Source organism: Panthera pardus, unplaced genomic scaffold (assembly GCF_024362965.1).
Source record: "Panthera pardus isolate Hobbes unplaced genomic scaffold, ASM2436296v1 HiC_scaffold_18, whole genome shotgun sequence".
NCBI lineage: Eukaryota > Metazoa > Chordata > Mammalia > Carnivora > Felidae > Panthera > Panthera pardus.
In genome coordinates, this window is record NW_026526743.1 from 21693304 (window position 1) to 21710311 (window position 17008).

Below are 17008 nucleotides of genomic sequence, written 5' to 3' on the forward strand. Positions count from 1 at the left end.
ATTGAACGGTGTTCAACTGCAAGAGTGGCCAGGGGAAGCTGGATGTTGACTACGAGGGCCTCTACACTTCCCTTTCATCATCCTCATGGATGTCGGAGGTGTATCTCAGCCCTGTCTCCGCCCCCACTGTCTCCATCCCCACTCCCGCCCAGCGTGGCAAATGGGGCAATGATAGCCCCTTGACCCTTCAGTCTCTGTGAGCACCAAAGGAGAAAATTCCTGCCCTGAGATCCCAAGTTATTATGTAACAGCTCTGGGAGACAGAAAAAAATGCCCTCCCTCCCCCTGCCCCCCCCCCCCCCCCCCCGATACATTCACTTCCCAATCCCTGGAACCTACAACTATTAACGGATACGGCAAAAACTGTGATTAAGTTAGGGGCCTTGAAAGAAGGAGCTACTCTTAGGTTATCTAGGCGGACCCTGCGTGCCGTCATGCACATCCTTACAAGGGAGAAGCAGAGGGAGATGAGACCCGGGGACCCACACAGGAGAAGGGGAGGTAAAGACAGTTGTCAGATTGGAGCGATGTGGCTCTGACTGAGGCAAGGAGGGCCAAGGCTTGCCAGCTGGAAGAGGCAAGGAATGGGTGCTCCCCTAGCCCCCTGAGGGAGCACAGCCCTATGGAGACCCTACTATCCCTTCAAAATGGTGAGAGAACGCCCTTCTCTTGTTTGAGCCACCGAGCCTGTGGGAGTTTATCACAGCAGCCCTCAGAAGCTGATACGATAGCCCACTAAATACCCTCGGCATTTCTGTTCTGATCCTACGCGGTGCTGGGTCTATAGAGGGGGGATAGCTTGGGGCCAGGCCTCGCCCTTGGCAAACTGAGTGGGACCCAGCTGGGCAGTGGCCCTCAGAGGAGCTGGTGCTCCCATTGGGGACAAGTGCCTGGGCTCTTGGGCTTTCTCTGATATCCTGTTATCTATCCACAAGAGGCCGGGACTGGGGGTAACGGATTTTCTCACCGAAATGGATGCCAAATCCTGGTAGCACAAAGTGAGCCGATCTCACCCATCCCCAAATACCTGCGGGCCAACCTGGCTCCTGGAAACCACATGAGCAGAGATGCTCCTCCCTCCCTGCATGTGCTGCCCTGGGACATGGGCCTCAGCGCAGGGAGGCGGGGAGCAGGGAGGCAGGGAGGCTGTGGCCAGTGGGGACCCTGCTACTGTGCCGGCGTGCTGCGTCCTGTAGCCCTCACCACACGTCCGCGTGCAGGAGCAGCCCCCGGGCACCCCTACTCCAGCCCTTCTGTCCCCTCTGGGAGGGCACAGCAGGATGCAAACGAGGTTCGGTGACACGAGAGTGGGATAACCTTTAACCCTCCTGATTTATGGAAAACGGTCGTTTGCACACACGGGCACGGGATGTCGGACGAGCGGCAAAGCCTTCCTGCGTGGGGTGCACAGTGAATTCGCTGCTGCCCCGGTGGGACCTGCTGATTAGACATTGGGTGGGCACGCAGAACAGGTGGATGCCCAGGCCGCAAAGGGGATGGGCGGGCAGAAGCGGGAGGGGCCGCCTGGGGAGCAGAGAGCTTTGCTTTCTGGTCAGCAAAGAAGGGACGCAGGGATGTTGGAGAGAAGATAGGGGTCTCCTTGGCTGGGGCTTCTCTCCATCAGGGGGTTCCAGAGCACAGAGGGTGAGGGGCCATCAGACATGCTGCACGGGCTGCTGGGGGTGCCACATCCAGGACCCCGGGCTGCCCAGGAGGCACCGTGTCCCCTTGGAAATGGTCCCGGGCTCTGGCTGTGGCTGTGGGAAGCGGCCTCAGCTTCTACGTGGAGAAGGTCTGGAAGCTAGGACCTAACAGCTCCCATAATTGAGTCAGCTTCAAACTCGATCTGGTCAGTGTGGCCAGGCACTACCAAGGTGGTTTGAAGCTGGATTTGGACTGCCGTGGGAGCTGTCTCCATCAATGAAACAAACAGCCTCTGAGCTTAGTGGGATGTGACAGCCGCCGGCACTGTTCTCAGATGGGGGGAAGGGAGGAGATGGGCTCCTGGCCGGAGCCCACAGGGCCGGTCACACACCGGACTGCACCCACCCCTGTGCGTCCCCGGCCACCCCCTCGCTTCACAAGGGGTCTGAAAGACCCAGAGGGCCCAGAAGTCTGCCCAGTGATGGACGAGCACCGGGAGGGGTTTGGGGCTCTGCGCAGGGCCTGGCTAGGGGAGGAAACTTGAGTTTAAATGATGCTTTGTCACCGGTACTTAGGGGGCTGGCTTCTAGCCTCCACAAGCCTCAGTTTCCCACCTTGGAAAACGGGGATAGCCATAACCCTCCCAGCATCCGGGAGGGGGAAGTGCCAGCGGGGGTAACCCTTCCAGACCCCGGGCTCAGGGCCTCACTGCGTGCGAGCTCCCGTGGCCGACATCCCTTGCCAGCTGCTTACTTGTTTATTCATCCGGCACACAAGGAGGAAGCGTCTGCCTTGGCTTAGGCATTGAGGCTGGGGCTGTGAATAAGAAGGCCCAGGTCTCTGCCCTCAAGGAGCCTAAGGCCCCAGCGGGAGAAGGCGGACAGCAAACAACAGATGATAATGAACAAGGTCATTTCGGACTCCTAAGCGTCTCCGATAACACCCGTGAAGAAAATCCAGAAACGCCACGGGAAAGAAGGAGCCGCTGGCCGGTAAGGGCCACGGCGGGGTCCCCGGGGTTTGGGCACCGTTAGGCGCAGCAGTCCTGAGGACGGTGAGGGAAGCGCTCTCCAGAGATGGCCTGAATAGAGAGCCGGGGCAAGAGAAAGCTAGTCAGAGAAACATCCGGGGTTGGCACTGACCTTGGCGAGGGCAAGGTGGCCGGGCAGCGGGAGAGAAGGGGGAGGAACTGTGGGGGGCTGGACATGTGGTCTTGGAGGCCGTGGTAAGAGGTCTGAATTTTATTTTAAGTGCAGCCAGAATGCACCGCAGAGCCACAAACGAGGCTGTCACCGTCTGATTTATGCTTTAAAAGCCACGGCGCACCACGGACACCAACCACTGTCTTGACTCCACTCCTCTGGCTCCTGGAAGCCCGAAGGGCCAGCTCCTCCCATCGTCGCCAAACCCAAAGTCACTTTCAGAAGTGTTTACACTGGAGGGTAACAGGACCACAGTACCTGCTGGTGCGCCTGCACCACGGCCAACTTCTCCATCCCCCCTGGGGACCGGGATGGGCTTTCGGATTGCTCCCCGCCCCGAGGGGGTGGGGGGGAGGAGGGGGGCGGGGAGGGAGGCTCACGCAGGGTGCGGCTGCCTTACGCACCCCTTCCCGCTGGACCCGTGCGGGACGCGTAGGGTGTGCGGCGTAGGGAGCGCCAGGCAGCTTCCCCCAGGAAGGGCGTCAGCGCTGTTGGCCCTCGTCGCCTTCTGTGCTTTCCAGCTTTCCATTTTGCGAGGTGGCACCTCATTGTCCTTTAGGTCCGCATCTCCCAGACGGTTAACGAGGTTGAGCACCATTTCCTAGGGCCCTTGGCTGTTAGGCCCTCCACGTCTGTAAGCCGTCTCTGCATCTTTCCCCCTGATTCTTTTGGGTTTCTTGTTGACCCGCCTGCATTCTTGTTCAGCTGTATGTTCCACAGCCGCTTCTGAAAATCAGGAACTTCGTCGTCAACAATGACAGACGTCGTCCATCGGTCCTTCCCCACCCCCACCTCCTCCGGGCTGCTGGGATCTGGCAGGGGACCCAGGCTGTCCCTCGGACCGGGTTTTTGGTACCGTCAGGCCTTGCCTTGACCCTTGTCACCTGCCTGGATTCTTCTCTTCTCACCTGTGTGACCTGACTCAAGGACCCCCCCACCCCCCAACCCCAGCCCACAAGGCCTCCTCCTCCTCCTTGGGCACACCCAGAACTGCCCTGGCCTTGACCTCTACAGACCCAAGTCACAGCCCCGCCCCGTGTGTCTCCTTCTTGTCCTTGAGTGGGCCTCCTCTCTTTTGGTACAGGGTCCCTCCACCATAGTAGGCTCCTGGGGGCAGGGTTGTGTCTCCACCTGTTTGGTTCCCAGAGCAGAGCCTCCCTGAGGTCTGGGCACAGAGTCAGGCTCAGTACAGACAGATGGCAGGCCCGCAGTGCTCAGGGACGGGGCAAAGGGGACGGACCCCAAGCACCACCCGTCAGCTCCTGCCTGGGTCCCGACAAGCGGCCACCTGCACAGGGAAGGAGAAGGAGCACGCTGTCCCCTGGCTCAGTGTCTCCGGGTACTCCTGCGCCCTCCTCATCCACCCGGGCCCCCAGTTGGAGCCTCTCCCCTCTGCCTCCCAGTGGGTCTGCCAAGGACAGACCTGTCCTTTGTCACCCCTGCCTGCCTTTGAGACTTCAGTGGACCTCTGAGTACGCAGCTCGCGCCCTCCAGCTGCAGAGAGCCCCCGACAAAGATACCCAAACAATGCCTCAAAAACCAATCATGCTAGCTAAGACTTATTTTTAAACAGAGCATGACAACCCGGGAGGGATGATTTCAGCTTAAGTCATACATGGGGCATTTCCCTTCAACAGTTTTGATAACGTGTATGCATGTAACATTTCACGCTTGATGGTGGCTTCTCCCCTCTTGTCTTCATTAAAAGCGACAAACAAGGACCAAAACCTGTTACGCCAGCAAGAATCCCTGAGGTGAGAGCTCTGGGCCAAGGGTTGTTTGTGTCTACCGGAAGCTGCCCGGTGTCCGTCCCCCGCCTAGCCTCTCTCTGAGGTCCCCTGCCATTGTGATGAACTGCTCCATCGCCCGGCCCCTCTGCCTTACAGACAACGGCCACCCGGGGCTCGGGAGACCACCGGGCTCACGTCCACTGCTGCTGCCCCCTCACTTCCCCAGGGAAGCCCAGCCTGGCACCCACCCTGCTTCGGGCTTTGATTTGTGGCTCTGGCTCCCAGTCAGCGGGGCCAGGTCAGATGCCGCACTCCAGATTAAAAATAAAAGCCAGGATGCAGGCAGGGGGATTTGGCTGTCAGAGATGGATTTCTGCCTCTTCCCATAAGGTTTGATCTCATCCTGTCTACTTCCTCCCCGGTCCCTCGCCCCAGTCCCCTCCTGCCTTCCCCAGGCTCCTGCTTCTCATCAACCACCGTCTCCTCTCCACACCAACGTCACCTGGCCTCAGAAAATTCCAGGCCCCTCTCTCCTAAATCTCAAGCCACACATGGGACTGTTTGCCCTTCTTTTATTCACGGGTTCATTCGTTCAACAAACAGCTGGTGGAGGTTATGTCCTTACAGGGAAGACACATGCATAGATAGAAAGACCAAGAAACGAATAGCTAAGACGCCCTCATAAAATGCCAAACTTAACGGGGGTAAAACAGCTCTGATGGTTCATTTTATGGGCCAGCCTGACTGGGCCCAGGCCCTTGGTCTAACACTGTTCTGGGTGCCCGTGAGGGTGTTTGGATGAGATTAATCCTTGAATCAGTGGGCTCAGTAAAGCTGACGGTCCTCCCTAATGTGAGTGGGCCTCATTCAATCAGTCGAAGGCCTGAAGAGAACAAAAGGGCTGATCCTTTCCCAAATAAGAGGAAACTCCTCCTGCCTGAGTGCATAGCTGGTAGACAGTGACCTAAGTCAGGGAAAGAGTATTTGAGCTAATGAGGAAGAAGGGCCAGCTGTTCAAAAAGCAGGAAGGATATTCTGGGAACAAGGGATAGTACGTGCAAAGGCTCTGGGGTGGGAACAAGTTCAGTGTGCCCAAGGAACAGACAGAAGTGAAACATTCATGAGCACCTACGGCGTACCACTTGATGCCCAGAACTTTCTCGTGTTGAGTATTCTCCATCTGGGATGTAGCTGATACGTTCTTAATTTGATATCGTTTAAAAAAAAAAAAAAATTAACTTTTATTTTTTGAGAGACAGAGACAGAGCGTGAGTGGAGGAGGGGACAGAGAGAGAGGGAGACACAGAATCTGAAGCAGGCTCCAGGCTCCGAGTTGTCAGCACAGAGCCCGACGCGGGGTTCGAACTCACGAACCGCGAGATCGTGACCTGAGCCGAAGTCGGACGCTTAACCGACGGAGCCGCCCAGGCGCCCCTAATGTGACATCATTTTTGATGTGCAGTGTATTTAGTTGTACGAAGTAAAATGCTAGAAGTAAGGCCATGGCGATTTAGATCAAATTTGTTTTGGTTTGTTGTTTTTTACAACAGGTTTATTGTTTATTTTTTGTTTTTTGTGTTTTGTTTTATTTTGTTTTTTACAACAAACAAGGTAGCCATGGATTCCTCACTTACAAACTAGTTTACGTTTAGTTAAATGAAATCTTGGAGTCATCTTGTCTCCTCTCTCTCCCCCCACATCTAACCGGCTAGGTATATGTGTTGGATTTTGCTCTTTAGAATATTCTCACACCCCAGCTACTAGCTTGGGTATGTGCTGTGCCCTCCTCATGGGTCCCCTTCCATCCCAATAAACTCAGAATACTGTTTTTCCTTTTAAAACATGAGTCTCCCCATTTTATCCAAATGCAAACCAGGGCCCTTAAGGCGGTCCGCACGACTGTATGTGATCTGCCCCTGTCACTTTATGACCCAGGCTCCTACTTTTCTTCAATACCTCTTTGGCCCCACGGACCAGCTGCTGTGCTTAGAACATGTCAGACTCACTTCTGCCCCTGGGCCTTTGCACCTCTGCTTGGGACACGCTTCCCCTAGATAGCCGTGGCTCACTCTCTCACCTTCTCGAGGTCTTTGCTCAAATTTTACCTTCTCAGTGAGACCTACTTGGACCGCAATATTTAAATTACAGCTGCTCACCTCACTCCAGATCTTCTGAGCCACGTTTCTTTGTTCCGTGGAGATACTTCTGAAATACTATGTAATTGATGTGTTTATTGTGCTTTTCAGCTATTGTTTTGTCTTTCCACTAGAATTTAAAAGGACATGGATTTTTTTTTTCCTTCCAGTTTTGCTCACTGATGGCATATGGTAGGTGCTCAAGATTTCAAGGTTCACGGAAGGAACATTTGCCTGTGCGTTTCTTGCATATGCGTGAATTTCATGTTTTGTATTTTAGACTTGTGTGAAAGTTGTAACAGAGTATCAGAGTATACACAGGAGATTTGTACTTTTGCCTCTGCTGCCTTACTACCTCCGGTGAGGGTTCACTGAAGGCTTAGTACGGGTCGGGTACTACTCTGAGTGTTGCCTGGTGTTTCTCTTTGCATTTCAAATGCATCCTGTGAGGTGGGCAGTATTTTCTCTCCCATTTTAGAGGTGAGGAAACCAAGGCATAGAAAGGCTAAAAGGCTGGCCTCCAGTCACTAAGTTGTCATTCTGTGCAGTGGAGATCCAACCTAAGAAGTCTGATTCAGACCTCTGCCCTAAATCCTGATGTGTCACTCTTCCACGGGTTTCCATGATACTAGAGCAGCTGAACTGGGAAGATGTTTTGGGTGGTTTCTGGGATTTCTGATCCTTAAACAGGGAGGAGATTCTGGGGCAATGGGACAAAGACCAGGCAAAGTTTGGGGTCCCCAGGGGACAGAGAGAAAGGCCTAGAGCAGAATGGACAGAGTTCTGGAGGCCTTCTAAGTAACGAAAGCCCTTCTGTTCTGATCCCGGTGCTTCGGCATCTTGCCTGCCCAATCCAAGCTGCCTGTAGAAGATGTGTGGCCTCAGGTATAGCCCCCTCACACACTTGGGATAAATACCTTTCACAGACCAGCACCTCGTTCCTCTTTCTGAGCTTTAGGGAAGGAGGATGCAAGACAGACGGACAAACGGGCTCAGCCAGATGCCCGCAGCGCTCTCGAGGACCCACGCCTCCCCCACGGCTCCCCCACACCTGTCTCAGCAGCCTGCGCTCCATTTATGCAAAGCCCCTTTTCCTACCAAGTGTAAATTTTCTCATTTCGATCTGTTATACCTAAATTCCCTTTCTAAAGAATTTTTATTCTGAGACACAAGCTGATTTTTCTATTGAAGGACTCCACTGTAATTAAACTGATTGCTGAAAAAGACATCATTCTTTTTAATAAGGCAATTTGCATATTCAATAACTTAAGCCTCACTTGCTGAAAGACAGTTTGAAAGTTTGTTTGTATATTCTCTCACTCAACTGTTTTCAGATTGCCTTACCTCGTTTCCAGTAACATGGTGATAATTGAAGGAAAATACACGAGGAAATTTCCTTTAATACAAAAAAAAAAATTCTTGTGTTGTTTCAAAACATGGTGCAATTAATAGGCAACAGGGATCCTGTTGCAGAACGTCATATAAAAATAAAGTATTTTGCAGGTCACTTGTAATGTCTTACTCCTAAGCTGAACTGTCCAGTCCAGCTGGACTTGGAGGGATGGGGGAGAATGTAGAGCCCAGGGAGTCGCAAAATTGCACAGGGGGGTCCACAGCGCGAGAGCGGGGTGTGGGGCCCTCTCTCCAGCTGCAGGAGGAATGGCTTGGTGAAGAGTAAAGATCAAATCTGTTATGACCGAAGGTCTGTGTCTTCCCCCGCCCAAATTCATATGTAGAAGCCCCAACCTCCAAGGTGATGGTATTTGGAAATGGGGTCTTTGGATGGTGATTAGGAGGCATTAGGTCACGAGAGTGGGGTCCCGTGATGGGATTTGTGCCCTTGTAAGGAGAGGAAGAGCTCTCTTGCTCCCTCTCTCTATCTCTCCCTCCTTCTGTCTCTCCGACAGTTGAGGACACAGGAAGACGTTGGCATTGTGCAAGCCAGGAAGACAGCTCTCACCAGAACTTGACCATGGCACCCCGACTTCACACGTCCAGCCTCCAGAACTCTGAGATGATAAATGTCTGCTTACACCTCCCAATCTCCGGTATTTTGTTACAGCGGCCAGAGCAATCCTCAGATTCGTTCCCACTCAGTGACAATGACCTTCCTCGGGGATTTGCCACTCCTGGACACGACCTGCTCCTGGCTGCCGGAACCTTCATGCCACCTTTCTCTTTGCTTGCTTGTCATTCGACTAGCCCGTACTAGCGGTGCAGATGAAAAATGGTGAGCCACCTGCCGTGGACAAGGGGCCAGCACTTCTGTGGTTCAGGAGAAGGTTTTCGTGAACAGGTTTCCCCCTGCCGTCATGGTATATGGGGCCACTACCCTGGCATGAAAACCCAGGACAAGTCTGGGGCAGCAGGCACCCCTCATAGCCAATTTGTGGATGTTTCCGCTGTCTTGGAAACTTGGCACACAGCTCCAAAGAGACATGGCCCGGCGTGGGCTCACCCTCGGTGCCAATGTGGAAGAACACGGCACGGCTGGGTACTGCTGTGGCACAGACTCAGGGGAGGCTATGGGGCCAGGGGGTTGCTTCTGCGAAGGGGCCAGAAAAGTGTTGGCTATTGTTGTTGCTTGTACACGAAGGTGTTTCCAGAATACTCGCTTACCAGTGAGGCTAGCTGGTTACCAGTGAAATTGGTCGACAGAGTCAATTTGCATAGTAAACAAAAACTCAAACTTTGCATTCCCCATCTTTGGCCCGAAAGCCGGCCGGGTACTGAAGCGGGTCTGAGGAAACAGACATGGGCCTATTGTTTTCTTCCTTTTTTAAAAAATTGTGGTACATAGGCTTAACATAAAATTTACCATTCTAATCGTTTATTTGCCAGGTTTTTTTTTTTTTAATGTTTTATTTATTTTTAAGACAGAGAGAGACAGAGCATGAGTGGGGATGGGGCAGAGAGAGGAAGGCACAGGATCCAAAGCAGCCTCCAGGCTCCAAGCTGTCAGCACAGAGCCCGACGCGGAGCTCGAACCCACGAACTGTGAGATCATGACACGAGCCGAAGTCGGACGCTCAACCGACTGAGCCACCCGGGCGCCCCTATGTGCCAGTTTTTAATTGTGGTAAAATACACACAACGTCAAGGTTGCATTTTAACCATTGTGAAGCGTGCAGTTCAGTGCTGACACCTGCATTCACATTGTTATGCGAACCCCACCACCATCCACCCACAGGACTCTTTCCGTCTTGCAAAACTGAAAGTCTGTCCCCATTAGGGAATAACTCCCCCGCCCCTCCACCTGCCCTGGGGAACCGCCCTGCTGTCCCCATGCACGGGACTACTCTGGGTACCTCAAATGAGTGGAATCGTACCCTTTTTATCTTGATGTGACTGACTGACTTCTTTCACGTAGCAAAATGTCTTCGAGATTCACCCATACTGTGGCATGTGTCAGAAGTCCCTTCCTTTTTAAGACTGAGTGATATTCCTCTGTGTGTATAGACCGCATCTCGCTTCCAAACCCTGCTTTCAGTTCCTTGGGCTACATGCCCAGCGGTAGAACTGCGGGATCATACGGTAATTCTATGTGTAATATTTTGAGAACCCACCAAACCATTTGCCACAGCGGAGGCACCATTTTACATTCCCACTGGCCTTTTGGTTTGTAAGACAATCAGTTCTCTGCTTGAACAGCTAGCCTTTGCTTTCCACCCCCGGCCCCCCATGGCTGCTTGAAAGTAACATCGAGTCCCCTGGGTAGAGTAACCATCCTCCCAGCCCCGTGGCTCTCCAGTTTTTTGTTTTTTTTTTTAATGTTTATTTATTTTTGAGACAGAGAGAGACAGAGCATGAACGGGGGAGGAGCAGAGAGAGGGAGACACAGAATCCGAAGCAGGCTCCAGGCTCTGAGCTGTCAGCACAGAGCCCGACGCGGGGCTCGAACTCACGGACCATGAGATCGTGACCTGGGCCGAAGTCGGACGCTTAACCGACTGAGCCACCCAGGCGCCCCTCTCCAGTTTTTAGCATTGTAAATTGTGTTTACTTTTTGGCTATGTCCTCTCGACACGCTCAAATATAAGATCGATTCTATAAAATCGTGATGGAGACTTGCCTAGAGACCCAACTTTACCGCACGCTGCCTCTTTGCTCCCTTCCGGTTCCTGCAGAAATTGCTCACTGCTGAATGTGTGATGGTTTTCGTGCCAGCAGGCTCTCCAGTCACACGTCCCACAGTGGACAGCATCGTACAGGACTCAAGGTTAGCTGGCCTAGGGCAAGGCCTGCGGATGGGATCTGTAGCATCCCAGAGCGCCCGGGTGCCCTGAGAGACATGGGGGCGACGAAAGAGATTGGGTTTTCTTTGTTAAGTGGCCTCAAAATCTAGGCTGACTCCACCCCCCCATCCCTACCTACAATGTGCTAAAAAAAATGTTGAACTTTCCAATGGAAGCCATCCTTCGAGATGATTATGATAATAAGCTCCGATCTTAGGAGCTTCTGGTGTTTACAGTTGCCCAAGTGGAATTCAGGTACTTTGCTCCCTCCAATTTCCAGCTTCGGCTCCAGTTGTCTGTAATGCAATCCTGAAAGGGTGAATTTGGACAATCACAGCTTGGCCATTTTGAGCACATATGCTAGAACTAAGTCTTTTTGGCTCAGCTGTAGCTTGAATCTAATGAAAATGACAGATAATGCAGCGCTCTGTGTGCCTGCCAAAAAAGAGGATATTTCCCATGAGATAGCACCTGGTGATGCAGAAATAGACACTATAGATTTGTGATTGGCTGGTACATACACGCATTCATATCTAGTCTGTATTATCAACCACAGAAGATCACATCCTGGATAATAACAGCAACAATGGCATGCATAAAAATTACTGCAGCAAAAAGGGAAAAAAAATACCAGATCAATTATGTCAATTATGTGCTAGTCCTTTCCCCCCTCGCAGTTCCAGCCCTGAGAAAAGGTGGCATCTCTCTCTGATCTAATTATTCACGTGTTCATTCGTGGGTCCCCCCCGCCCCCTTCTGCCCTTCTCTTTCACACGCAGATATAAAGGAGCTCTCTTTTAGAAACACACCGTGAACTCAAACGTGCTTCCATACGTATGTGACTTACATTTTAGCAGTTGAATACATCAGTTACTTGCAAGTGAAGAGATCCCACCTCTTGAGTTGTGCTAAAAGGAGGCGACAGAGGGAGGGGGTACACTGAGATGACCTTACCTGAGAGCAAAAATGCCATCAGCCTCGAGAAGTGTCATAAATTAAGTTGCTATTTAAGCCCTGATTCTAGTAAAAGGGTCCAAATTTCCAAGGTGCCTTTAATGACTCTGTGCTCGGTGACAATGAAGTATTTCTTTAACAGACTGCCACCGAGAAAACATTGCAAAAAAAAAAAAAAAAAAAAAACTGCACAGCTCCGGAAAGGGAGCTTGTCACCTTCCCCGTCTTTAACTTCTTTCTTCTTCCTTTTTTATTTTCCTCCTGTTTTTCCCATTTGTCATCACCCCTGTCTGTTGCTCCCTCTTTTGCCTGGCCCGTAGAGATGAAGCAGAGTGGGGCCCCGCGGCCTGTGTTCCAGTCCTGCCTGACTCGCCCCATGACCTCGGGGGAAGCCCACGCCTCTCCCCCGCCACCCTGCACCCCGGTGATCCCGTCTTTAAAAGGGCAGTGCTTGAGTTAGATGTTCTTTCAGGTCCCTTCAAGCTCTCGGGTTTGAAGGCAAGAGTAATTTACCTAGGCTAGCTAAGGCGGAAGGTGATTTTGAAAGAGAAATACAAAATCATTAAGCAGATCAGTAAATTTGATAATGAATTGTTTCAATTAGATTCAGGTGGCAGCAGATGTTAAATTGCTTTAGCAGAACCAAGCTTAGGGGTCTGAGGTTTACTTTTCTCATTTAAATATACAGATACAAAGGGATACATCACCTTTTTAGTCCAGCTTGACAAAAAAAGCCTCTACTCTATAGACCACCCCCATCCATGAAGAACTTCTGTTGGCCTGGGAGTCGGCAGGCAGGTGAGGGGTCTGCTCCCAGCCCTACCTCCTGGCTGTTTGGGTGTGCTTTGGGTGGAGACTTCTCCTCTCTGTGTCTCACCTCTCTGGTCTATAAACAGGAATGGACTCCTCTCGGGCCCTAAAATGTGTCCTGCCTCCCTTTGAATCCCTATCTTCCTTCGCCAGGCCCGTTAGACACATTTCAAACGCTGTGTGCCTGTGTTGGGCATCTAGCCTGTTTTAAAGTATGAGGCCTGCTTAGCTGCCAGACTGCGAGGTCCTGTGGGGCAGGACGGCTCCCCAATGAGGGGTGGGGATTGCAGACGGTGGGAAAGGGTGATGGAAAGTGGGCATTCCATGCCGGCACCAAACGGGCCCAAGCATCTCAGGCAGCTGGCCTGGAGAGGCTTTCTGCGAACCCACACTGGCAATACCCCCCGGGGGCCGTGCCCCTTCGGCTGGCTGTCCCCAGGGGAGGCTGGACTCGCGGTGCCGGGGAGGGGGGAGGGAAGGGCAAGCCGGCTTCAGGAGGCACCTCTCCCTCTTCTTCCTTCTTGGCTGCGTTATTCCTGGACAAACGTGGCTCCAGAGCCTGGCTCAGCCTACCCCGTCCAGGTAGCGCGCCTCCTCCCTCCCTGGCAGGCCCCATCTCGCCAGGCGCCCTGCGACACAGTGTGTAACCAAACCCCACCGGGTCTGCTGAGCTCCTGAGGAAACTGCCTCTTTAAGAACTTATCTCATATTTTCAGAAATTGACTGAAAATTCTAAGTAATGGTGAGACATGATCACACTCACTTTCTGTAGTTAATCCTTCACGAGGGTCAGGCGCCCCTCTCTTCTCAGTGGCTCATTTGATTGTCACCTACCTTGCACAAAACCTCCCAGCCCCGAGCACTGTCTGGTGGGATGACAGGCCGTCACAGAGTGCTGTATGCCGTGCAGGAGTAACTGAATTAGAAAAACCTGCTGGCACTGTAATAAAGCGTTTAATGGACAGACAGCCTCTCTTGCCTTCCTTGGGGTAACACTAAATCCCTTTTTATTGTGGTTTGCACAGATGTTAGTGAGTTATCCATTTCTCTAATCATACTAGAAGTTGGCACATCCGTCTTAACTAAGAAGACCAGCCCACTCGCTTTTACAGAGTTCTTTTTCTAATAAACTTGTGTCAGTTTCAGGTCAGTTTTACCAATACAAATAAAATTCAAACAAATAAAAAGTATATTGTCTCATGATGAGATTTATGTAATTATGTCCCTCAGGTCACTTTAAATTTACACAGGGACTTACACCCTGCGTAACCCTTATTGCGACTCAGGGACACGCGCGCGCACGCACACACACACACACACACACACACACACACACACACGCCGAGTTGGTAGCATTGCATCCCTGCAGGTCAGGGCCAGGCCTTTGGTGCAGAGTAGCCCCTGTTTACGCCAGAGGGGTGAGCTGGCCTGGGGGTGGTCTGCTGGGGGTCTTTCAAGGGGACCCAGCCCTTGAAGGAGGTCACAGGCTTTTCTTTTATTCTGGATGACTTCTTTCGTGCGAAATCGGCTCTCTCGATAGGCCAACGTTGCTCTCCTGTCGTGGCTAACGGACCACCCAAAGATCGTTTGGCAAAAAAAAAAAAAAAAAAAAAAAAAAAAAATTTGCAAAAGAGGGTCACGTAGCAGGAAAAAAAAAATGCGTCTGTTAAAGGAAGACAGGGGAAAACAAAATCCGACCCACCAAGGTGCTGGCATCTGTAACTTCTGTGGAACTAGGAAAGGTCACCTGAAGTTCAGGCCGGGATGAATAATTGCTGTGGTGAGGGGTTCCTTTTTTCCCTTCCACGGAGTTGATGGGTTCACAGCGGTAGCTGAATCTTGATAGATTGGCAGCCGCTGAAAGGCAGCGACCGGGTGCGGGGCTGCACTTTGGTTCCCCGGGGCGGAGGCTGGGCTGCCGAGGTCCCCGGGGCCGGGTGGACGGCGGAGCCCAGGTGACCAAGCCGCCTCCGTCCCTGCACAGAGCAGGATGGACACGGGCCCTGGCGTCGTCCCCGGGCCGGGCCGGGCTGGGCAGGGTGGGCTCTCCGGCACGGCCGGGGCCCAAGGCCGTCGCTCGCCTTTGTGTGCACAGAATTACTGCTCTCGGGGGCCTCCCTCTGCAAGTGAGAAGGGCTGTCTCTGCTTCCCGGTCCAATCGTCCACTTCATAAATCAAAGACGATGGGTGGTGCTTTAACCATTTGGTGTCCTGTTGCAATGGGAGGAAGCCTCCAGCGTCGCCCCCCAGAGGGAAAGAGGAGAAAGGTGCTGGGCCACCCTAGGCGCCGCACCCAGCCCGGGGTGCCAGCTGCCAGGACGAGAGCAGAATTCCAGGTGGGCCCCGAGAGGCCCACCATCCACAACAAGGCCATGGAACCTGAGGCCCAGGGAGGGGAATGGGACTCGCTGAAGGTTCATCTAACAAGGGGGTGAAAGAGCTTAGACTGCACCGAGGGGCTCTGATTCCCAGGCTTCGGCTTCTTCATTTATTTCTTCACTCACTCACTCACTCACTCAGTCCTTCATTTGGCAAATATTTACAGAGGGCCCACTGTGTGTCAAGTACCATGTTAGGCTCTAGGGAGCCAGGAGAATGTTTGCAAAAGGGTCAAGCACTGCACTTTCACAACAAAGTGCTGGTAATTGTTCGCTCGGTTATTAAGTAGAGATTAAGTCTTCAATCCCACCTATCTAGATTTTTCTCCTTCTGGCAGCTCTTGTCGAGCACCTCCTGGGGCTCCTGCCCAGCAGTGGGACTTTCAGGGAGATTACAGTCTAAGTGGACAGGGAATACCAACCCTCTTATCCCCGAAGGGTGAGCCAAGCTCCTGGTCTGAGGTCCTGGGTCCCAGTGGGTCCCTGGAAGCTCTCAGGAGCAGGGGCAAAGGTGATCTCTGCCAGGGTTGACAGGCAGAGCACAGGGGCCTTCACCTGGTCTTAAGCTGGAAAGGCCGTGCAAACCACAGTCCACATTGAGACACCGAAGTGGCCTTTTAAACCCACACACTTGGGTTGTTGCTGACTGTCAACGCTGGGCCAGCCCAAGGAACTCTGGTCTGACAATGATGCTTACGTTGGGTTAAAGGTTCTATTTCCATTTGGGGAAATTTCCGGCTCTCTCCTTGCCCCTCCTCATCCCAAGCCTTGAGAGGCTGAGTAGGTGGGGCAAGATGCACACCTCACTGTTCCAACAGGTCTTATGGGGCAGTGACAGAGGCAGAGTCTAAATGAGAAGATCAGAGAATGGACAGTCATCAGGGCTATGGACACAGGTCGCCCTGATTGCTCAGGCCGAAGGGAAAGGAAGGGCTGGACCTGAAATTGTTCTGAAAGGAGCCACTGGGCTGCAGAGGTGAGAAGCTCTGACAACTATCAGGATCCCCAAGAGTCAGATGGATGAAGAGCCATGGGTTTAAGCTTCCGGGGGCAAATGATGTTCCAGGTCGGTATCTAAGAGTCAATGGGCCTGACACCTTGCTCGTTGCACCCTCCCACCTGCACCCCACACTGGTCACCTTTACTGTCTTCTGGGCCATTGGCTGACCACCAGGAGGGTGTCAGGGTCAAGGGTCTGGACTGGACCCCAGCTTCTCCACTACTCGCTGTGTGTACAACCTCAGGTGGGCTTTTAATGCTCTGTGCCCTGGCTTCCTCACTGTAGTACAGGGACGATAGAAACACATTCCACTCCTAGGTCCTTTGTGTGGATTAGACACTTAGGATGGTGTCTGGTACACCTCTTGTCACACAATTAGTGGTGCTCAATAATCCCTCTAGGCTTCATCCTTTTCACCCTTGTCCCTGGGGCCATACTCATCTTTTAAAGTATCATGCAAGTAATTTTACTCCCCTGCTGCATCTGTCATGCCATGACAGAATAAAGTCGAGCTCTGAAAAGTGACATTCAAGGTCTTTCATAATGGGGCGCCATCTTTCCTGTCCAGCCTTAATGCTACCAATTCTACCACAAACTCTGCCTTAGCTGATCTGGTTCCATCCATCCATCCATCCATCCACCCACCAACCCACTCATCCATCCATTCACCCATCATCCATCCATCCATCCTTCCATCCACCCATCCATCCATCCATCCATCCACTCGCTCACCCACCCACTCATCCCTTCACCCACTCACCTATCCATCCATCCATCCATCCATCCACCCATCCACCCATGTAATCCATCTACTCACTCACCCACCTGCTCAGTCATCCATCCATTCATTTAAACATGCGTATCATATTCTTACAGCCTGATTCTCAAGCATGCATTTGCCTACACAGAAGCTTGTCCTT